General features: G+C 30.2%; 1 protein-coding gene across 1 annotated transcript in view; it reads left to right on the top strand.

Annotated features, from left to right (window-relative positions):
* The first annotated feature begins 112 nt into the window (after positions 1-112).
* LOC121119846 (somatostatin receptor type 2) overlaps positions 113-25,909 on the top strand; it is a 33,339-nt gene continuing 7,542 nt past the window's right edge. The window contains exon 1 of the mRNA XM_040714649.2: positions 113-308. The gene's annotated coding sequence lies outside the window, so the exon portion shown is untranslated. The remainder of the gene's footprint in view (positions 309-25,909) is intronic.

Raw genomic sequence — 25,909 nt, forward strand, 5'->3', positions numbered from 1 at the left:
AAAAGCAACGAAGTAAAAAAAGTGACTAGCGCTCTCTTCTCATTCAGGGTTAGAAGGAGAAGAGAGCGCAAAGAAACACACACAAAAAAAAACAATCTCAAGTCTCTATTCCTGCTCAAAATTTCACTATAAAAGTATATTTAGAGTTAAAACAATATCTCAGGCTCAATCCCTCTTCAGAGTTTTAACGGAGAGGAGAGGCGAAGAAGTGGAATAAGGATGCTAGAGATCAGAAGAGGTGAAGAATTCCACCACATCATGATTTAGAAGAGTTTTTAAAAAGAAATTTTTGACATCTTTGAATTTCTGTAAGTAAATATTATTTTACATCATAATATATATATTTTATACTTATAAGTATACATAAACACGTCTATGATTCTGAATCATGAATGTCAATAAACTCGAATATTTTTTCTTTTACTTTTCATGAAGTAAATATGTATCTTTAAGAGAGGGGAATTGAAAGAGACACACGTGTGATTAATGTTTTCTTAGTGAACCTTTTTTAAGTCATTAGCAAAAAACTTTTTCAATTAAAAACTACTCAAGTTAACTTTAATAAAAAACATATTCTCATAAATAAATGGATATTCTAATAGGTTGGAAAAAAGGTAATTTTGTGTTTATCGCTTTTTTTAAATGCTTTATAAGAAGAACTCCAATAATCCGATTTAAGCCAAGTATACCCCGATCTGCTCTATAACTTGTTGCCAACTAGAATCCAACTTCATAATTATCTGTTTAAACTTCGCATTAACGTCATTGTACTTGAAAATATATATGATTTCATGTTATAAACCATTTATCTATAAAATAGGTTTACACTTGTAGAAGCCATTGTCCCTATTAGTAAAAAACTCGGACAACTAATTTTCAATGGCCTCTATTGAGGCCAAATTTGTATTCCCAAGACTGTTGGTCATCGAAAAGAACATGTAGTAGTCAGTTGGTGCCAGGTCCGGACTGTTAGGTTGGATGGATAAAAACTTCCCATCCGAGTTCCCAGAGGTTTTGGTACCTCATCAAAGATGTGTGCGGCCTGATGTTGTCTTAATGATGTCTTGTTGCCTTATATTCCCCCAATGTTTACCACTTCTGTTAGATGCCCAGCTTTAAACGGTCTAGTTGTTCACAGTAGAGGGCAAAATTGAGCGAAAAACAAACCGCTCAAATCCCTCTTGCTTCGGCCCCGTATACTTTGCAAGTTTTCTTGGTCACTACCGAAGCTTTTTTTCCTTTCAAGTAGTAAAAAGGTAAAATATGGCGAATTTCTGCCTTTCATACCTCCATATTTGACGCACGATAATTAACGACTGAACTGGTCAAGCGCAATACAGTTCTTCAAGTTTTAGTAGTATAAACTCACACCTTTACAACACATATTGTATGATCCGATGTTACGAATAATGTACAAGTTTTTCGAAGTTTTAAAAAAAGAGCGGAAATACGAAATTACTTTTCGCCAAACTATTATTTAATTATCTATTGACGTCATATCAAAATATTAAAGGTAGTCCCTCTACACCATCAATTTACCAACATCCCCATATTGTTGAAAGGCCAAATAAGAAAGCAAATACAGTTTTATAAACCTTTAAACTAGACCAGTGGCTTACAATGTGTGGGCCACATCTGTCTCACTAAAAGTGTGATCTTTCATCAATATATTTACTTTAAATGATTATTTAGATAAATAAAATAATATTTGTTATTCCTCTTAATGAAACAAGTTTTTGATACAAAGCGTGTTGAGTTCAGCACAATTTCATTTGTGTTATTTAAATGACCCTGTACAAGACCCTATATAGCTAATTTCACCCTCTCAGTCCATAAAGGTTGCCCATTTTTACTATAGGCTGCTCAGAAGTTTGAGTAGTCATAAAGCGAGAAATTTGACTATGACGTTAACAAAAACAGGAATTTCTCATTCTCATGATGTTTGTTTGAGGTTGTTTTGATAATAACGCATCACATATAATATAAACCTATTTTGACATAGAATCAAATTCCCCTGATGTGATATAATTTCGTTGGACATCAAATCAATCAATTATAAATATCGGAATGACTTTTTTTAGTTATACCACAATACCTTACATTATCCAGATTCTATTCATCCGAATTTCGCTATATGTATATGTGTGGTAAAGATTTTCATTTCAGTGACATATGCTTTATGTTTAGAGAAGTCCGGATTCCAACAATCTAGTATATCCGCAGAACCAATTACCCGGATTCTTTGATATATGTATTACCGTATCATCTCTTAACCCCATCTCCTTCCGATACTTCTTTAGCGTTACATAGTCTTTCTACAAATCCTTCCTTTCAAAAAAGGCACTTATCAAATTAAAATTAAATTTAGGTAATCGATAAATGTTTGTATGCATTGCAAACGACTAAATTGGTATATCAATATTAGCTTAAGGAAGAGATGATCCCTTCAAGGTTGAGTTTGGGATTAAACAATGGACATACAATATATGTTTCGGCTAAATTTATAGAAATTTATAAAACAACTTATGGTTAAGGAGCAAATGTCTCTAGTTTCTCTGGCTATATAGTATGTGAAACCTTACCATTGGAATAAAAAGGGTGTTAGTAATATGCTAATAAAAAGAGATTCTACGATTCCCCCCTTACCCATAACATACATTTATCCACGAATGTACATAGATGGGTAGGGGGGGGGGTCATAAGATGATGTAAAAAGAGGCATACTCATATTATCCATATTATCACATTATTATATCGGTCGTTGTTTCAAACTTATATAAACATACAGGGTGATCCAGAATTAGAATTCCTATGAGGAAATATATTTTGGAAGGCGTTGTGCCCACTAGGTGGAAGTGAGGGACGAGACGTCTTTGCCATGCTGTTCAAATCAAAGACAATTACACTGAATGGGATGTTCCTTAATTATAGGGCATTATTGGATCTGTAAAAAGTATACGTATATCTATACATATTCCAATACAAACAATAGTCTGTGAGTAATTTTTTAAATGGGATTATAATTCTGAATCACCTAGTAAGTACAATCGATACATGTTTCAATCAATTAGTCACTTTTCATTGATTCTACTATGTTTTTAAACTAAAGTATTGCGTTCTGCGCAAAAAAAGAAACTGTTTATATATTTAATGTTATAGAACTCTATGAAATGCATTGAGGTGCGATCTATTTCTGCATATGTTGACATTTATTTCAATCCTTTTGTGTGAATCGTTGCAGTTATTATTCACTCCATGAGGAATGCATTTTATACATATATGAAAAAAGGTACCTCGGGGATACTTCTTTGAGTCAAGCAATAAAAAAAACATTGTTACGTTCCCATGAAATCCTGACGTAATACATTTCTGGAATGTATACACATCCCCCCACTAAAATCATATTAATACTAGAGATGTGAAATGTGTCGAAATCCCGGTGAGCGTAAAAACCCTATCTGACATCGTATCATAAAATATGGTAATTCGGTTTTGCGACATATCTGCTGTCAGAGTTCACAATACATAAACTTTAATAATGATCCCTGCTTAACTAATAAGCTTACATTTTCAAGCTTGAAAAGAATTGTTTATAAGAAAACTAATATTTTTTTTATTGCTACTTTCATGTAGTTGTTGGTTTTTGAATTTACTCTTGTCGGGATTTTGAAACTTTTCACATCTCTAATTATGGGAACTATCATTTAATGCCGGAAAACATTTTCCTCTGCAAGCTATTATAGATCAATATATGTGTAATGGTGAACTATTTTAGATAATTTTCAATTTTGTATCTATGTGAAAAGTCAGATATAGATTAATGAAGATCGATTAGAAACTTCTATGAAAAGAGAAGCAAAAAATGAGAGAAATAACAAAATACAAATGTTGTTTGTTTGTTTTTAAACCGGGGATTCTAAATAGCCTAGGAAAATAATGGAGAGTTAAAACAAACAAAATTGCAGAACACATACACTCTGTATTTGTTTCACTTTTTTAATTTTATAATACTCATAGTCACACTCAACCTTTCCCCCAAAAATAAAAAAGGTCCGAAATTTATTATAATATAAAAAATTACGCGGGTCCATCCAAAACATTACTCTATTTTATATTTAATAATATTGATATATTAAGTGTTGTGTCGATCCTTTTTTAGGAATGAAGGCTGCATATAGTTCAGTCCTGCATATCAGTAATAAAACTTATGAAGTTCTGTCCTTCATGACGTCACTCAACTTTATTTCTAATTTTTTAAATCAGTTCTACTACTGACAAGCCGAAGTTTTGTATTTTACCAACTGATCTAATTCTGTTTTTGAAGAAATCATGAGAAATAGATTTATTCCCATAAAAATAGCTGAACTGAGTTGATTGGTCTCTTATAAAACTATAACCTGGATTAATATATTAAGGACCTAATGATAAAGTCAGGTGTGGTTACAATTGTGTAAAAGTCGCTTACATGACGCTATACAAGGTTTTATAGTAATTCATGCAGTGTAAAGTTCATTAATTTATCGATCCATGGTTTAAGGTCAATAACATTTCAATCAACGATTTGAGAACGATTAAACATTCATCTGCAGTTTAAAACCAATTATTGACCAAAATATCGATAAAGATGACCGGATCCAAATTCTACTACTGATTGTCTCAGAATAATAAAAAAAAATTTTTACTAATTTTCTATTTGTGTAATTTTTTTCGTTTTAATCATATTTAAAAAAGGAAGCCTGTTGGTTTTCTAACACTATTTCGAAACAAATTATGGTCTATAAGAGAGGTATCTCTGTTTATATTTTCAATATACATCCATATTCTATAGAAATGTTTATATTGATTAGATAATGTATATATATATGTATGTACAGATTATAGGCATAGCAATAAAATTAAACACAATGTTTACATAACAAACAATTCAATGATGAAAAATATAGTTAAAATATAATTTCTTTTCATGATACATATTACTTTAAAGTGATCTGGATATATCTAATTTGAATAAAAAAATAAAGCATTAATGACTAATTAGATAAACTTGTACTAAAATTCTTGTAAAATAAACATTCAAAATATATGTTTACGAACATATATCTCAAAATTGAGATTTTGCTTAACAAAACAAAAATAAGGAATCCTACCTTTTAAAATTTATATAGGTTAAAGAAAAAAAAAATATTGCAATATATTTATAGAACAGGTACAAATTGCCACCAAAAAACTATTTGAAGCTTTTTAAATAAAGAATTGACAATATCCTTATAAATACTTCAATGCTCAACGCTAGCGTATTGCTAGCTTAAGTATGCTGAGCTTGTGAAAGGTAGTTAATTGATGTTGAACTTCTAACCATATTTTCACAAAGTCTATAAAAAAGAGACAAAACGCGCTTAAAAAGATTTCTTTGGCTACGTGAAACCTTTTCCTCGCGTAAGAGACTGCTTTTGAAATATCACAGATAACGTTACTTTTAATGTTGGGTTTCGGTCTGAAATCCTAGACCGGTCGGAGACCGTTACATTTTTTGTTGTACCAAACTAATTCGGTCCAAAAAAAATCTCGGTCTGGACCGGCCTCATCGAAAAATTTGGCCTGGATCGGCTCTGAGAAAAAGTTTGGTCTGGATCGGCGCAAAGGAAAATTCAGTCTAGTTCGGTGACAAAAAAACATGTCTAGACCAATTTTACTGATAAATAGCTTATGACATGTAGATAATAATGTCATGCCATAAGCTATTTATCAGTAAAATCGGTTTAGACATAACAACGTCATACGAAGATTAAAAAGAGATAGCTGAGATGAATTTTAATTCCATCTTCTCTTGTGGAGTACGGAATTCTAAATTTGAGCATCTCTCGAGATGGATGATCATGTTAGAAGTATCTTCCTTCGAATTCATCTGTCTTTCTTTGTTCCTAATTCTTGGAGAACGTAGAAGTCCACTTCTTTTGGTCTTAATGAACTAAGAATGATCTAAGGCCTTAGTAATTATATATATCGTGTACTTTTGAGATTTTTTCGAAAAAAATCAAAGACGGCTGATGTAGAAAAAAAAAGAAATTTGGTCTTTCATAATATGTGAGACCTAAAAACATCGGTCCACGGCCTCACACCGCGGTCTTGATCGAAAAATCGGTATAGAAAAAATCACTTAATACCGAACCGAAAAAATTGCTGTTAGACAGAGTCTCAACACTATTTACTTTATCATGTTTCTCTGTGACATATATATTTATAAAGCAAAGAGTGTCTGTTTGACTTTTTGAGGATGACTAATTTTCAAAAAAACGTGTGTAGGGCTTGACATTATTTTTTTACCTGTCCTATATTTTGAAAAGTAGCGAGAGTTATAAGCAAGAAATAATGACTCTCGATATCAATTTGTTAAAGTAAAGCTGAATCAATTTTTTTAAACGATAATACAACTTTGTCACATGTCAAAACGTACTTAGTTTTTGCATGAACTGGGACCACCTCTCCGTTATAATTGTATATACACTGTATTAACCGGTCTGACAGAACAATTTTCCTGTCCTAGATGGTTGGACAAGTGTTCGTTTAAAGCCCTGACGCATGTAGCTATAACTGAGTCATGAGTAACTACGTTTCAGTGTGCTCATGAAAAATTGAGGGGAAAATAAGTATTTCTCGGGGAGTTATCTTCTATGATATTAAACCAAAGTTTGCCTATTTGTCAATGCTTAATAATTCTGAGTAATGTCGGGTACTCCTGTTAACAATTTTTGTTTCCTTAACAGAATTCCCCTTGTTAATTCAATGAAAAATTTGAATTATGTGTAGTTAATTATGGAGTAATATTCATTTAATCCTCATTAAGCACCCATTATAGAGAAAAAGTAAGTAACAAGTATCCTTGTACAACTTAATTTGAAAAAAATTGATTATGTGCTCATCGTTGCGCCACTTGATTTACAACTTTGAAGCTAGCCTTCAAATTCTGAGCGTTGTGTAAACATGCTAGCACATGGCCAGATGGCTCTGCCCTCTACTTACACAAGGCTCGCTATATGTCAACGAAAGTTGATTCGTGCATGAATGAAATATATTGGAATGATTGAAACGCTATCCAATACTGATATAAACTTGTCTCATATCAATAACTAATAAAACATGAACAAACTAACAAAAGATTCAAAGCTACAAAATGTCACAGAGACTCTGTCTCAAGTAAGCAACATTCATACTCTATCAATATATATTCTGTGATACATTATATTGTTCAAACGTCCACAGTTACGTTACCCATAAAAACTACATGTAAAATGATTCAATCTCTCTTTTTGTGCTTTCAACTTGAAGAAGTAAGAAGTAATGACAAATATATATTTAAAATTTAACTAAGTAATATTTCATAATAAAAATAAATGTTTAAAATATATTATGCAATTTGTGTTGTTGAAAAAAGAGACAAATTATTCTTTTTATACATAAAAAGCTAACAATTTTTTTATATTATTACTTAAAATCATATAAATGTTACAAATGAGTCTCTTGAGATAGAGAAAAATTGAATAGCTTTAACTAAATCTAACTTAACATAAATATATATTCACACTACATACAATGTTTTCTTTATGTACATATGTGCCCCATCAACACCAAAGCAAGTTAGAATATTTTTTCTCAAAATGAGATTTTATTTGTATCCATCAACAATTTATTCTGATTAGTCCTTTAGAAGCACCAGAAATTGCTCATAATTTAGTAAAAATTTATTGTTGGAATAAAATAATTATAAAGTGACAGATTTTATTTGAAAGGGGACATAATATCGGGGCCAAATTTATTGTCATGAATCAAATTATGGTTATAAACTAAAATTCACATTCTTTGGTGTTTCAAGATATCCCAGAAATTAGATAAGAATGTCAATAATTGGGAGAAATATGACAATTGAATATTAGGATGTATGTTGATATGATGTATATAATTTAGGAGGGCATTTATTATTCACTTAATTTTAGTTTGTTCTAGATTGTTTTTGTGTTTACGCCGCGCTAACACATATATCCTATGTAGAGTTTTATCAAATATGACCATAATATTTGTGAGAATTTTTTCTAGATGACAATCTGAAGAGTCTTTTTTTATTATAGTCTACAGTAATCACAAGTGTGTGAAAGTCGAGGAGTTGGGAAATTTGAATTTAAATATTTGTTGGGTAGTTATCAATCTTAGTCGCTGTTGGACTGAGAGTAGAATTGAGGATCAAAACAGAGTAGATCATTCCTCCCTTTGTTGTTACTAAATACAGAGTAAGATATGTGATTATATTATTTCTTCCATAAGTACTCACAGCTAATATAATAAAACGTCATGAAAGCTAAGCCACTCTCCGCCCAAACATTCTTCAAATTTTAGGGTTACCCATTTCTTTACTTGATATAAAGTGGGCCTACTTGTGTTTATTTACTTCCACTGGTAGCTGATCTATTAAGACGTCATGACAGCTAAGGTGCTCCCCTACAAAACATTCTTCAAACTGTCGGAGTTACCATATTCATTTTTAGATGTGGTTGTGCTTTTTTTTAATGCTAAATATACTTACGATTTACAATCCTATTTATATGATTTAAAAAATATTTTGGGATTTTGATCGCTCAGGATTGTTTTTGTGTTAATAAACATTTGTTCTACGTATGAAAACGGGTACAAATTTCCCCCTTCTATACTTTGAAGAAGTATAGAAGGGGAGAAGATTCTAAATATGTTTAGAAAAAGAATCATAATTCAAGACATTAATCATTGCTACTATGTAGGACTACATTAGATATGGGTCAAAATAATCAAATCATTCTCTCATATATGTCTTATTAAATGATTATCATTGTATGGATTGGGTAAACATGGAACGGGAAAAAAGATCAATAGTACATAGATATATCCTTAGACATTGTCACCAATTTCTTCTCGTTTATGTATGTTTGACATGGTGTGTCTAGAGCTTTATTTCCTTATCTTGAATCAATATTAGCACGTATTGCAAATAAATATCAAAGTAATGGATGTATCATGACCCATGAATTGTATGTATTATATTTTTTTAAATATGATTTACATCAATACAAAAAAAATCTTTAACCTAAATCAAGAAAATGAGAAACTCCCAATCAATGTATTTTTTTACTTCGTAAATATACAAATATCAATATTTAAGTGACTTATTTTGATCAAATTGGGACTGTATATTCTAATTTTTGAGAAGGATTGAGATATTCAAGAACATGGAGTTTCCCTAGCATTCATTCTCTGGGGGATTAGTCCCAGAAATTATCAATACAGTTATATAATTATTTAAATAAGTAGGTTTATTTTATATATATACATACATGCAGAGGGTGCTAGCGGTGCAAGTTTGAATAGAGGGAAATAGAAACAAAGAATGAAGGTAGAAGAAAAGAGAAAGGGATGAAGAAGAAAAAGGGAGAAGAGAAGGAGAGAGGTATAAAAGGTTGTTCAGGTAAATCCTGACTACAATTAACTCCATCTTGATCAATAAGGGAAGCCAGTAGAGGTTTGAAATTTTATTTAAATGTTCTAATAATACAAAAGAAAAAAATCATTGAATTTGTTTGCAAATTTTTTGCAAATCATTCGCTCGATAGGATTTGCAGGTCTTAACTGCGTACGTTGGGAAGACTTCGTTCCAGTACTTGATGGTGAAGGCCTTCAAGGATTCGATGCTGTTACCTGAATTGGCAAAGACCTTCATCTACCACTAATCCTAAAAGAATTAATCCATGGGATTCACATAGGGGAAGTTACAGGGCCCGGTGTGGTGGTGTCAAAATGACAACTTATCTTCTATATATAAGTTTTGGGTCTTACAGGCTTTAATTCAAGGTATCATTTGGTCGGACAGGAGTTCACAGTACCCGTCGGAACCCATCCTCTCTTTTTCCACAATAACATTTTATAAAACTGACCCTTTTGCCCCTATTTTGATATCCCTGAATGAGTCAAGTCGCACTCAAATCTAATTCAACTATAACTTCATAATTAATTAACTTGAACTTAAAGTTTAAACGATAAAAGACTTCTGATACATGGATTATTTCAAAATATTATTTTTTTAGAACCATATATATTTTTACATGAAAAAAGTTTTAAATTGACAATGAATTATAAAAATAATATTTTTTTTTAACTTGTACTCGAATCCCATTTAAGATTAATAAATCTGCAACTTCATACTGAAACTCAAAAGTTTGAAACTTTAATTTCGAAGACTTTGAGACTTCAAAGGATCAAAATAATATCCTTATTTCAAATCATTATTATTAACTCTTAAAATTTCTTGATATCACTGAATTTAAATGTTAATGATGATGAAATAATCAGAGCTGAGGACATGGATTCGACCCGTTACCTCGCTAACACAAAAATACCCTATTTATTTTGTATTGGTCTATTTTTTTGTCTCCTCTCGCTTGATACGTCATTGTTATTTCATAATGTATTCTTTTTGATAAATAATCAAAGTAACAAGTTATTCAATACTTATGCTCTCTTTCCAAAAGAGCAAGAATGCAATTTCTGGTTGATCCTTCGTCCTTTATAGAATAAAATATGTTAATAGCTACGCTTTTAAAAGATTAGCATAGTATTGCTTAGTAATATTTTAAATAAATACAATGTAGATTTAAATATTACAAAATATATTTTTTAAATGTTGAAGAAATAATATATGACGGTGATAGTCTGGGAATACATAAGAAATATATAGTAATTGGTATGATTGACTTATTTGGCTAATTAAGAGATGATTTCGGGCCATTTTTCTGTTGCTTTTCTGAAGAAAGGTTGTGTGATACAATAAAGGTAACGGCGTGTTAAGTATCTTTAAACTGGGACTTTAGACTTGATTTCAACTCAATCTGAGATAAAGAACTTGCAACAACTTGACACGAGATCATGAAAAATGACTAATGAACATTTCTGTGAATAACATGACGAGCACTGGGAGTATTATATATACTTCCTGATGCAATCTAGTTTAAACAGAGGAGAAAATATATGAAATAATGTATACAGTGATAAACAGACACAAAATCTATAGATCGATTCTTATTATTGAATGGAAGAAGCCTTCCTACATTTTTTCCTTTCACATACAAATATATTTTTTTAGTTCTCTCTCTCCACTTACCTTAATCTAATTCAGGGATTCTCAACCTTTTTTAGTGATGTACCACGTGTAAAATATTTATGTAATCCAAGTACCTCCTTACCAGCAAAAAACATTTTGAGGTTCAGTGACAGTGGTGTCCGCAGGACTATATTTTGGAAGGGGTCTTGGTTTTTGGAATTTTTTCAAAAATATAATTCAAAAATCCATAGTCATTCACTGAAAATTTAATAAAATTTGAAATATTCAATTTTTTCAAAAAAAAATTGAAGTATTCAGTTTTCTAATAAAAAAATCTCTTAATTTGTACCACTTATAAAATATTCTTTCAAAATCTCGAGTACCCCAAGGGGTACGCGTACCCAATTTGAAAACCACTGATTTAATTGATTGATTCTCGAAATACCACTTTTTTCAATTTATTTAATGCCAGTTTGGCAGAATAATTATAATGCACAGTTGTTACTTTGTTCCTTTTCAAATTATGTATACATATATTCAGGACTTGACGGTCATTAAAATTGTTCATTAGTCAAGAGGGCTTGTCAATTTTTTTCAATACCACAGAATATAACTTACCTATGTACTTGGTAAATTTACTTAGAACTTTTGTTGTTTCGAAACAGTCTAATACATATATATCTAATGATATTAGGGTGGGTTTTTTTTCGAATTTTGATTACGGCTAGTTTAGAAAAGTTGTCATGTATTAAGAAAATAATCTATGCAAAATTTCATTTTTCTACGATGTCATCTTTTGATAGCACATCTATTTCAAAGTTTGAATCTTTATTAATAAAGATTAAAATACAGCATTAATCATTATTTTGCATAAATGTATTCTGATAGACATTGTTGTAACTTATAAAAAACATGTTAAAAGTTTTTTACTAAAGCTAATAATTGAATAAGATAAGATAATTTGGATCTTTCCTCTACCGGTTATAGAAAAAGTAATGAGACCTTCTAAAAATACAGTTTTGAATAGGATTTGTTGATTAAATCTTAAAACTCCGATTATTTTTGATTAACTTGGCCATCTTTTTCATGATCTTCATCGGGCTCCTGTCTATCTTCTCCTTCACCGACTACAAAAAGGCTGGAGACCAAATTTTGTTGATACTACCGCTCCCAAGAATCTGTGCAAGGTTCAGGGCATCCTTTTTCACTTCTTCACCTTGAAGACGAGCTTCTCCGAGCAGCCGACAATCCTGACAATTTCTGCCAGATGGGCGTCTAGCAAGTCTGATATCCTTTTTCTTTGAACCTCGAACCTCATTGTTGTCGATCGTAATACAAATGTGTTTTTTTTTATTGTTCTAATTGGATTATAGAACTACCTCATGTAACTTAAAATGATTTAAAAAGAAGAGGTCCTACTGCAAGATTCCTTGGCCCATACTGCATGTTGAAAAATGAAATAAAACATTCAGAAAAAATGTCTTGTTATTATCGAAACTTTTCCTACCAACCTCATATTTACCTCCGTAAACGAAGTAAAACGGAGATTATGTTCTTGCCTCTATTTGTTTCTCTGTTGGTCAACAGAGTTATGCCAAAAGTTACTAATCGATTTGGATCAAATTTGGCACAGCGATGATATAAGGTCAGGATAAGATAAAACGTAAAAAATACGTAATGGAACATTACTTAGGAACCTACCTGGTCTAGAAAAAATAATGATACCTTCTAAAAATACAGTTTTTAATAGGCTGTGTTGATTAAATTTGAAAGTTCTAATTATTTTTTAGTAGCTTGGATTCTAACCCTTTGATTGATGTACATGTTGTAAACAAAAATTAGGAAATATGTCGCAAATAGCCATAATCTAAATTCAAAAAAAGTTTAAAATCAAATTGCTCTATTATATATATATATTATAGGTAGCTACAATAAAGGTAAAACCTGTCATCCATCTTATTAATCATTGTTTCCTTCCCGCTCCCCCCCCCACCTTCCCATCCATGCTTCAGTTTCTTTTCTTTAAAGTAATAAAGATTCATTTCTTAGTATATATAATAATTAATTGCTTTTCCTTAAATAAATAAAAAATATGTATAATATACGAAACAAGTCACTTTCATGATGATATACATACGAGTCAAAAAACATAGTTTATAGAATGAAGATTCGAGGAATTCGATGAGTCATTTCTATGCCAGAAAATATTTCGTTGGCGTACAGGAGATCAATGTCGGCTATGTTTAGATAGCGTTTTTACATATGTTTGCACTTATACCGGCATCATGGTGCCAGCAAGTGATTCTTCATGCGTTATTGTTTTTTATGATTAGGTTTTAATTGGCAGTATATATAGTTATTAGTCTTTCACTCAGTGTTTTAACTATCATAAGCAGTTTTGGGGCCTTTTTTCTTTCTTTTGATGGAAAGGCTGGAATATACAATAAAGAAAATGATGTGCGTTAGCGGGACAAATTGAAAAATGACTGCTATGTCAAAATTTTGTAATGGATCCCTTATGTAATAATGATGAATATTGACACAATATCTGCTGCACCTAAGAATTATATTTTCGCTGACTCAGGGCGATGTGTACAACATAAAATGGTAAATGTAGTTTTCTTTTATGTTACATTTTATTTATTGATTTTCCGTCCATTAATATCCCATTTTCGGAAAAAGAAATTTATCTATATAGATAATAATTTATTTTGTATAATAAATGAGGTGATATTCAAATAAATATCTGCAAGTGTGTTGAAAAAAAACTGGGGCTGTATATGTATAGCACATATACATGATCAGTGGTTGCATATCCTGTAGTGCTATTTATAACGAAATATAGAACATGAATAGAATAGATGCGTCTAGTTTGCATAATATATTCATATATGTTTCTGTATACAAATATATATATTTATTTCATGTATATTCTTTCAAAGTACATACATAGTCAAGGACATTAATCCACCATCATTTTTCTTTTTTCATTTCAAGCAAAGCCTTTTTTTTGCAATTGTGTCTCATTTTATAGGATTGTGTTTTATTTGTTAGTTTTATCCTCATTATATATTTTGCATACATTCAAACCTGTATAAAGCGGTCAGACAAGAGAAAATGAAAACATCTTAAGCCGGGTTTGATATTTTGGAAGGTTTCAAAGTAGAAAATAGAGGAAAAAGAATACAATAAATGGTAAAATTAACGTCTGAGCAGTATTGACATAACATTCATTCCCAGATAGAGAAGAAGGGAAATGCATAATTGTTTGAAAATCATTCATTTATGTGCATGCAATTTACATATTTAATTTGTTAACTCGTCAAGTGAGGGTTTATATGTCTATAACCAATCTTTTTTCCTTCTTTGTCTTGTACACTCAACATTCTATGTGGGTTTAAAAGAGAGACTGTTAAAAGCAGGTTCATTACCTATGTAGTAAATATTTAATAATTTTTGCTCTTCGGAAATTGCAAGGACACAATTTAATTATAGTTTGATGATGACATATATGCGTGGGAACTGCATATAACAGCTTAGTGAGGTGACACGCTTAAATCAGGTGACAGTTTGATCAAGTTTGAGTGTATATATATATAAGGATAATTGGGGACTGTCCTTTATAAACTACCTTACTTATAATCCCTAAAGAAAATATTTTGATGAAAATATGTCTTAAAAGTGAAGCAAATATCTTAATTCCAATTCATATTTAATTGAACAGCATTAATTTTGTCTTGTTTTTATACATTTCTTCCTCACATTGAGTCTCATATTTACTTAATCCAAAAAGAAAATATTTTTTTGAAGTCAGACGAAATACTCAAAAAAAGTGTTTTATTTCGTTTCGTCTCGTAATCGTCATGTAAAAAACATTTGTTGTCAACTACATTTCGTCTAGTTAGAGCTAACAAAACTAACACTGCATTTTAAGAATGGACAACAAGTTAGACATCCATAATGTTAATTTCACAGCACAAAATATTATTGCATTCAAGTATTAGTCGAACTCGAATAACTTGGATAATTTTTCTAAAAAATAACTCTAACTCGTCCAAAATATTTATTAAAAAAATGACTTTATTAGAAGCATGGATTACTTTACATCTAGATATACTCATCACTTTTAAAATTACTCAAACTTTCCTACATCTCTATACTATTTTAATTCGATTTTTTAATAAAAAAAGATATGCGATTCCATGTATGTAGTTAAGAAAATTTATATTCCTTTGATGTTTGTCCTTCTATTCCATTTCCTTTCTGCTTACGTTCATATAGATAAAATATTATATCTCATTTACTCTTTGTAGATTTACATAAAATTGTAGCTTCCCAAGCAGATCCAAGGTTCTAAAAACTCCTTCTATAGAACTAATTGGTTATCCTCAGATTAAAATAACCCACAAAGGTTGACTTAATTTCTCAAAAGAAAATATGGTAAAATATAATTTAGATATGTTTAGAATTAATTAAACATAAGTGTACCATGTTATTGATCAATTTACTTTCTTATTAAGTAATGATTGAAATTAATATAGAAAAGACTATAATTTGCAATCCAAAAATATTAGTGTATAACTTTATAAATGTACCACATTTCATTTTTCCTACAGACGACCATCACTGGCACAAGTAAATATTTGAAATAAATTGAAAATGAAAGAAATATAAACGAGACTTCAAAAATGTACAATGTCTTCAGATTGAGCTTTGTCAAAGATAATAATTACCTTTTGCATTAAATTATACAAAAAAGCACTTTGGTTTTTAAAAACCTCAAAAAAAATTAAATGGAATAATTGTTTCTTACTAAAAAAATTTAATATTATTTTAAATTTAAAATTTTCTCTGAATATATAGGTATTTTTTTTTTTTCAAAAATTAAATATTTGAATTTTTTTTTCAAATTTTAAATTAAAAATTTATTTTTAAAATTTTTCTCCAAAAAATTTATTTTTGTAATAACAGCTGGAATTTTTGGAAATTTTTCTACAAAAATTTAATCTTTTTTGAAGAACTGCAGGCTTTTGAATTTTTTTTTTTTTGAAAAATTGAAAAAAATTAAATATCAAATAGTATTTAAAAAAAAAATTTATTTTTATTTTAATATTTGGAATTTTTCTTAGAAAAAGATTATTATTTGAAATTTGTTTTTTGAAAAATTGTAATATTTGAAAAATTTTTTAGTAGAATTCAGGATCGAGATTGAATTAATTCCAGAAATATCGTTTACTTCCTGATTTAATTAAACGTCATGACAGCTAAGCTGTTCTCCTTCCAAACATTCTTCAAATTGTTAAGAGTAATCATGTTCATTTTTTTTCACATACCAGCGGGACATAGTTTACGCATCACTGAAAATTGTTCAATCTACTTGTAATAGTTGAAATTTGAAGTCTTACTTTTTCTCTTCCTCTAATCATATGTAAAAAATTTGCATATTTTTCTGCTTAATGATCCATCAATTTTATATTTGTAACTGCATCCCTTCAGTTTATGAGCCAAAAAAAGTTATCAAAATACTCAAACTGAGGTTTTTAATCCCATATTTAAAATATGATGCATATGACGTTATAGGATGATCATATGTATAAGAAATGATAGTCCATGGATCTGCTGAGGAGGAAAAAGTGAGTGGTTCTCTATAAAGAATGTTTATTATTTGCATACCGTACATATGGTAATTTTTCTTCTATTCTTCATTTGTGGATAGAATATTACAGCTCATATTTACATGTAAATATCCCTATATATTCATTTAATGGGTATATATCTATCTATAACATATAATCATAGTTTTAAATCTACATATATGTAGTATATATAGAGAAGGAATTGGGTTGGAAAATTTAAACATTGAATAATATGTTTTCACATTTTTAAAAAAGAATCATTCTTTATATACGTTCATGATTCACATATATAATATACATCCATCTAGTTGATTAGCTCATCTTCAGAGAAAGGAATTTGTACATTACTTGTTTTACAGATCCATGTACGTAGTATGAACATATCTAACTAGTATAAAATTCTTAGTTACTAAATAATAACTCCAGGTAAGGATAATTACAAAATACTCTTATCTGCTTCAAAAATACAAATACGTCCAAAACTAGAGATTGACCAATATATATATGAGTGGATAGAGTCTCTATTATAGGCACAGAGAGAGCAAATGACAGATTTTTTTTTTTAAATATGATACTGATCCCCTTTGAAAATGGAGCCAGTTATTGCGTGAGCGGAGGGTTAAGAAAATGTGAAAGCCCTTTTCGTTTATTCCTTTTTTTATTCCTCCTAAATAATCAATCGATGTTGGTCCCAAAAAAAGTTATAGCAAAAGGGATTTTTTTTGGTGTATTAAATTCAGAACTTTTTTATACTTCATTTTCGAAAGCATATTTTTTATTTAATGCATTATTGGTAAGTTTGATAATGAACCTTCCCACTGGTATTTAGAGAAACAGATTGAAATCCTTTCCTTCTGACTTATAGTATTACATTTGCCATTTGAAAATATCTTAGTAATTTTTAGAAAGAAAAGATATGTTGGAGAAGAATCTTGGATAAATATTGTGAAATAGGTGTAAAAGAATATGACATTAAACCCTATTTTCTAGGAAACTATGATTGTCAGACAACGGAAGAAAGGAATTTCCACTAATTTTTAAAGAGACACGGACAAATATGTGAAAAGTACCTACTTTAAGCATTGTTTTTGTTCTTGACTTCTTGTTAATTAAAGAAAACCAACGGATAAATTATGAATGGATCTTTTTGGTGTAGATGCAGAAATTTAATTTATTGGTTGTATTGGGCAATAGACGTAAAATCTTGTATAAGAATAGATCCAGTGAAAAAGTGTATGGTTCCTTAATATGTGACTTAAAATCAGTCCCGTTACTCTTATTTATCCTTCAAAAATGTTTCCTAAATTTTAAAACGCCCTCTATAAGGAATTACCTGAACTGAGACTGAAGGTAGACTACATACTTAATTTTAAAAATTGAACTATTTTTGTACAACTATACTGCAAAATAATAGTTTGTCATTATTCTTAATTTAAGCCTGATTGAACTATTTATTATTCTTTTAAAAAATGAGATAGACTGATTGATGTCATCAGTGGCTGATATATGTACGAAGGTGGTCTGAAAAGTTTCCTACCTAGCAAAAGTAAGGGATATTTTTCAACATAGTCTTCTTGTAACTCATCACACTTCTCCCAGCGATGCTTCTATCTCTGTAACGTGGCCACAATAGTACTTCTCTGCGTTTTTATCTGCAAAATAACTGTTCACGAGACACTTTTTTTTGTGTGTATAATATTGCTTGAATGTATTTAAAGGTTACACATTCAAAAAAAATTAATGACAGCTCGATACTTGATTTTGTCCATTTGCACAAAACACTCAAACGACTGTTACGTAACAGATGAACGCCCGAAATAGTTGAAACTTTGGTTCATAAATGTCAACGTATGCTATAAATATGTCACTAGCTTTTATTTACGAGTGCTGCCATCTTCACATTGAGGTAGGAAACTTTTCAGACCACCCTTGTATACGGTTACGTCATTTAGCAAAAAAAAAATTGTGACGACCTTTGCGTCAGTTTAGACGTGTCTATAAGAAAGGTCTGCTATATTCCTCAGGCGACACATGGGGAGAGGAAGAAATACATTTTTTTTTTAATGTCTTTCAAGCTATAATTCAAAGAGGTCATGTCTCTTGTGCCCCTCCAAAGAGTAAAAGGACTGTCCTTACAAAATTACATATAATGATGATATAAACTGGCAATGGATTGTATCACTCTTTTTTACCTCATGAATGAAGGAGTTTATTTTATCAATAAGGAAAAAAATGTCCCATCCTTTTTGGATATGTGGATAATTTGACGAAATAAAGTAAACAGATTTTGAAGGACAATGACTTATTTTTTCCCCTTTACTTACAATGATTATAACTCTTTATAATATTATTAAATTGTATACATTGTATAAGACTTGCAAATATTATGTACGATAAACAAAGACTCTTTCCATTGAGTGAGAGAAAGCATCTTCATTTTACAACCAAGGAGCAATGAGGGAAATGTTCCTTCTTCAAACATTAAAATATAGAGATAAAAATATCATTTTCTGAGTAAAGAAATAAAATTATTAGCAAATGAAAATCCTTCAAGTGATATGTGATAAAAACATATACAACATTCAAGGTACAAAGCAATTAAAGTGTTTTATGAGGATATCCTTTAGACAACAAAACATTTATGTATGTACATGGTACATATGAGGCTTCAAGATTGCAAGTGCACTCTGCCTAGTGCTCATATATATATATTAATGAAGGGAAATATACTTTCTCTGTCCTATTTTTTTTTTTTTTTTTACAATATTACTTTACTTTTCTCCCTGAGTCCTTTTCTTTTTCCTTTAAGAATTCCTCAAATAATTATAGTGATCATATAACACGTAGCCATTACTTTTCCTCTAGGAACATTAAGAATAAACAAATAAAGAAATGATATTAATATTTGTCATAGGACGTCAATTCCATTATACTTTTTTCCCCTCCTTAAGTCCAACAGGATCTAACAAGTTTCCCTAAATCAAAAAATACAGTTTATAAAATTAATCGCTATACAGTTTTTATCTGTTTTATCCCTAATATTACATATTTATGACCTCATGATTTATAAATGATCAATCCCCACTGGCACGAAAATAATTAAGAGAGAAATGTTACGTTTTAATGAAACAAACGTGACTTTTTACTTTGGTCGTATTATTATCTAATCAATGGCATGTTAGTTTTATAAATTATTATTTGTACATGCATATTTACAATCAGGGGAGGCATATTTATCGACTACGGCTAATTACATGTGAAAAAAATTATATTCTTTTGAAATGTATATAGAATTTAGGCGTCAATTGTTGTCTTTTCAAAAATTCAGAGCTGTTTACAAAAAATCAAATTTTTTGGATAAATAATTCATACAAAAATAAAAAGATTGAAAAAATATTTCAATTTTTTCAATCTTTTTTTCGTGATAAATTTCAAAAATCCATAACTATTTATAGAAAATTAAATTTTTTGGAAAAAAAATTCGAAAAAATAAATGAAATTTAAATATTAAATTTTCTAGTAAAACTGAAATAATCTTCTACTTTTTTTAATTAAATATTAAAATTTTTGGAAATGTTTTTCAAAAATCTACACTTTTTTAAAGAAAAATTTGATTTTTTAAAAAAAGAAATTTAAAATTCAGTGCTATTCAGAAAAAAAAATTGGAAGTATAGTTGAAAAATTCAGAGCTGTTCACAAAAATCAAATTTTTTCGGAGATAAATTTCAAAAATCCATAGCTATTCAACTAAAGTTAAATTTTTTGGAAAAAAAAATTGAAAAATAAAATTACTTTTCAAATATAAAATTTTCTAGTAAAAAGCAAAAGGTCCTTATTTAAAATGTAATATTGTTTCATATAAAATATAAGTGTATATTACTCACAAAGTTGGAACTGTGAAAGTTCATTTCAGGTTGTTTCCTTTTTTTTAATAACAAGCTACAGACTGTCATACCACATATGTAGTTGTATTAGTTTACTCATGTCCTATTAGTTGAACTTGAATTAACTCTTTTAAGCTATGAAAAAATTCCCAGAATAATTATATAATGTGTACTTGGAAAGAATTAGTTTATTACCAGCTACTTTTTTTTTTTTCTTCTTTTTTTTGAAAAGATTGTGAGAAGCAATGAAATTAATGACTTTTTTTTACATATTTATATCAATTTAAGTGATCTTAAGGAGAAATTTATCTCACCGTATATTATTTAGGCATTAAAATATATGTATACAGACATGACGATAACTCTGGAAAGAGAAAGCTATCTTGCATTTTGCCTATCATCTATACTTTTCATATTACCTATCAAAGTATTGATGTCCTATAAAACAAATATGATGGTTTTCATCAAAGGGAACTATGTACGTTGTACGAATGTAGCAATTTTAAAAGTTTATCATTTCTTATGATTGCACATATTTACTAAGGAGGAATGTTTTCTACAAATGAGTTGTGATATATGTATATTGTATATACTTATGCTGAATTTGACGACGTCAAATTAGCTAATGTTTATCATTTTGACTAGGAAAACACAGACAACAATTCAAAATGGAAGATTCCGCATTAAATCATATGGATATTCGAAGATTTATTCAAGTTCAACTGACCAATATTCGAAACACAAATAGGAGCCAAGCGTAGTTTTTATTTTCTTACTTTGTTTTCAATTAATCTGGACCGTTAGCTCCAGATCGATTGTACACTCTAGAAACAGTATTTGGAATAGAACAGATCATGCTAAAAGTAGTTAGAACGAACAAAGTATTTTTCTTTAAAGTGAGGATATCCAAGATACTTAGATATCCTGTTTATGGGTCATCTTTTTTCTACAAGACCAGGTAGACTTAACGTCCAATTTTTGTCCAATGGTGGCCGAAATAATATGTAGTCCTTCTATTATATGTATAAAATTGATAATTTTACATCACAAAATTGGATGTACTTTTTAATATTTTTAATGAAAACAGTAGTTATGATATACAAGGTGCTGCAGTTGTGTTACAACGAAAATTAAACGCCTGCGTTGGATGGATGTTGTTTGTAGTTTTGGTGGTTAGTTAAAAGTGTTTGGCGTCAGTTAAAAAAATGGCATCGATCAATGAAATATTTATTCCAAAATCGTGGAAAAGGCAATGTTCTTGTTGCTATTTTTGCCAAAAGAGACAATATTGAGATAACAAACTTCTTAAACCAAGACAATTCCTTTGTCTGGAGAGTCCAAAAGGAGCTGAAAAAGTCTTTGGGTGATTATGAATCAACAGAAAAAGGTGTTGATCACAAGATGAGGTCACACTGCTCCAGATATGAGGATTTCAGAGCAAATTTCCAAAAAATCAATGATGATGAGCTATCCAAATCGATGAGGGCCATTGCTATGAATCTCAACTGTTCTGAAAGGCTGATCAGGAAGTGTATGGAAGATGATTGGCAATACAAATATCTAAAGAAAACGCTGACCTTATTGTCATTTCTTTTTTTTTTATTTTGACTTTCTTGCACCCAGTGTTTGGCCTCAAAGGTCACCAGACCTCAACCCCATTGACTTCTTTGTTTAGGGCACAGTTAAGTGAGAAATCAACCTTGTCTTGCTGAAATACAAAATCTGAGCTGAATGTGAAGGATCCGGGAGGAAATCTGGAAACTACTAAAGGAAACAGTTATAATCATCAACTATTAAAACAATCAAAATCAATTATATTTATTAGTTATAAAAAAATTTATTCATCTTTCATTTGCCATTGGTTTTATAAAAAAAGGATAATTAGTTTAGGAAAATCAATTTTTTTTAAATCGTGTTGGTTTTTAAATAGAGTTCGCACCCTGTATGATACCTTGTCTCTAGATCTCTTGAGTAGTGCTGTGCAAGTCCTTATTTAGAACTGAACACTTGAGTCCTTTCCAATTCGGTCTCGGTCCGATCCAGTTCAGTCTTACATATCAAACTTATAATTGACGATTCTTGATAACGTCAAACACATTTGGTTTTTCTTTTATCAATCAGTTCTAGTACTGACAGTCTGAAGGACCGACAGTCTTAAGGAACTGTCCTGAAAACTGATTTTAAGACTGGACTGGACCGAAGTAATAAATACCGATAGAAACAATACTAATTTTGAGTGGGCCTACATTATAATTTCCGATTTGTTAATCCAATTTTCTGTTTATATGTTTAATGTACATAATATGTCTGTCAACAAATGACAGACATAATACCCCTTCTTTCCAATTTTGTATCCTCTTCTACCCCCTTTACTTTGATGGGGAGGAAGAAGGGATCAAAAGAGAAGACGAGTAGGGAAGAAGGATCAGATTGGGTCTAATAAAAGTAAAAGCAACGAATACATTCTACCTACATTTGTAGGTATATAAACCAAATAAATAATGGCTCAAGATAAGAAAGAAGAAGGAGAAAGGAGGTGGATTTACATTATATTGAAGAAAGTCGATTGACTCCTTCTCCAACGGGATTTATGAGCATCCCAGTCAGGTAGGTATACATAGATAATAGAGACTCTGTTGATATGTGACTCTTCTTTTAAATTATCTTTATTCTTGTCTGGTGAGGTGTGTTTGTATTGTGTTGCTAACTCATAATTAGAGTTGTAAGAATGTTCATATAAAGTAGAGTTTGAGGAAAGAAAGAAAAAGAATCGTTGGAACAAGACCTTTGATATTGAACAACAACCAGCTGATAGAATGAAACCGAGGAACCAGATAAACCGAGTGGCGAAACAAATACAATATGATCAATATTGGTCGAGTAGGGAAGAAAAAGATGTTAACGTAATCTGTGGTATAATAAAAAGCGACACCTTCCGTTGGGAGAGGGAAAATTTCACTTAGATAAGGAATCAACTTAGACTAACAGGCCCGTTTTCTTCTCTTGCTTGATAGCATAAGAAACAGATATCAATTGTAGTCGTGCTAATTCATATCAACAAAACTTATAACCCTAAGTAGAGTTGTAAATTTTAGGATTTTTTTTTTTTTGTAGAAAGTAAATTGAAGAGTGTTTTATTTTATTTTCCAAAGCTGTTATCATTAAGTGAGTATGCTCATGAAAGACGAAGAGTAACATTGATGATTTTTGAGATTGTTATAAGTATATGCCCTAGTTGGATCTCATTGTATTATTCAAGATCGACTCGGGGTAATTCCTGTCTACAAATTTTCTTGCTAGATGTAGAGTGGTATACGTGTTTATTTAATTATTCCTGCTATTATCATAACTGTTTGTAACAAATATAATAAAACTGTATGACTGCAAAGCTGCATTCCCTCCAAACATTCTTCAAATATCAGGGTTACCAGTTCGTTTTTCTACATCTTTTCTTCCCATACGACAAAATTTATGTAGAATGCAGACAATTGCACGGACTTTGTGTTCATAAGAAATAAAAAATTACAAATTACCAACTACACTATTATATTGTCAAGTCGTTATAAATATATTTTCAAAAAATATATATAATACAATTGAATGGAACAATGTGAGTCAAGTTAATATTTTTTTATCTTTTTTTAAATTTGTTTGATAACATGTACGAATAGAAAAACTAAATAAATACTTTTTCTTTGAGTGGCTCCCACATTTTTTTTGTGACCAGTAACGAGTCATTAGCAATCTTTAGAGTTGAAAATAAATATATACATAATTTATCTCATTAATAGGATGAAAATTTAATATGTGAGGCTTGTCAGCACGGCAAAATGAAGCACCCTATAATGAAAAATGAGTATGGATTACATATTATTTATTCTTCTAATAATATCTTCCATTTCTCAAAATATCTATTAAGAAATTAATCCTTTGGAGGTGCTTTAAACTGCGGTTCAAGTAAAACCTCGGTCATAATAAGGGGAGGGAAATATTTTTTTTTGAAAGGTCACATGAGAGCCAAATATAATAAAGGCTCTAGAACACAACGTTTTTCCAGTCTTTTAGGATCCACTACCCCTCTCTTCAGAGTATGAAACTCAAGGGATCGTTCTAATGAGGGAGCAACAAGATATTGTATTCATGTTCTTTTGGAAGAATACATTATGAAATAACCAAGACGTATCAAGGGAGAGGAGGGAATAGACAGCTGACAACAAAATACATAGGATATTTTTGTGTTAGCGAGGTAAAGCCCTGTATGTATTTGTATGTCAGTGCGGTAACACCGTCTGTTATCTGGGTTTAGGTGTAAAATACAACAGTTGGAAGAATGATGTCATTTTCTCAGAGCCATTATATCATTTTAGGGGTTTTTATTATATTTATTGAGAGAGATTTAGTTGACTTACTAATTTATGTACATTGATGCATAACATAAGACAACAAAAGATGAATAATAAATGGGATTCCACATGAATTCCCAAAGGACTTTTATCTTTTATGCAAATATTCCTCTTCCTAACCCCTCCCCCTTCATCATCCTATTTTCTAGAAATATGACAACAAGAACCACTGTATTAATCTTTTATTCTTATTTACTCTGTTTCCCTTTACCTTCTTCAAGAAATGAGCTCTGTGTATGTTTATAAAAGCCCTATTTCTTTCTTTCTCTCTCTCTCTCTCTCTGAGTAAATATTTTGTGGTATATAAGATGTAGGGAAATGAGAATAATGACCTACTTACTAGAGAGACTCGGTAGCAATATACGCTGATTCTACCTCACATCCCTAATACATTATATTTATTTCAATACTTATCTATCATTTTTATACATTTGTTGATAATAATAATTGAAGGTAGGATCAGCATTCCAATGACGTCAGTAAATAAATAATAAACAAATCGAATTAAAGAGGGTTCCTTGGTAGGGAAGACCCGTACGGTTGCAACGATCCCTTTTCCTCAAGTATCAATGAGTAATTCATATAATTTACATTAGAATTGTATAATATAATGGAAATTCTTGTGAAAAAAAAAACAACCAATTTTTCAACTTGTTATCGGAAAAAATGATATTGGGAGGAAAAATCCTCTTGTACTTTAGCAGTTAGTTTATTTTTGCTCTTGCTGAAAAGCAAATAATTGATTATTTTTCAATTTCTAGATATAACTTCATCAAAGCTCTCTTATTGAGGCAAAATTTAAGGTATTGTACTTTGTAACGATTACAATTAGTACAAAATGTACAGTAGTAAACAGTTTTAGAAGATTGC

This window comes from Lepeophtheirus salmonis, chromosome 6 (assembly GCF_016086655.4).
Source record: "Lepeophtheirus salmonis chromosome 6, UVic_Lsal_1.4, whole genome shotgun sequence".
Classification (NCBI taxonomy): domain Eukaryota; kingdom Metazoa; phylum Arthropoda; class Copepoda; order Siphonostomatoida; family Caligidae; genus Lepeophtheirus; species Lepeophtheirus salmonis.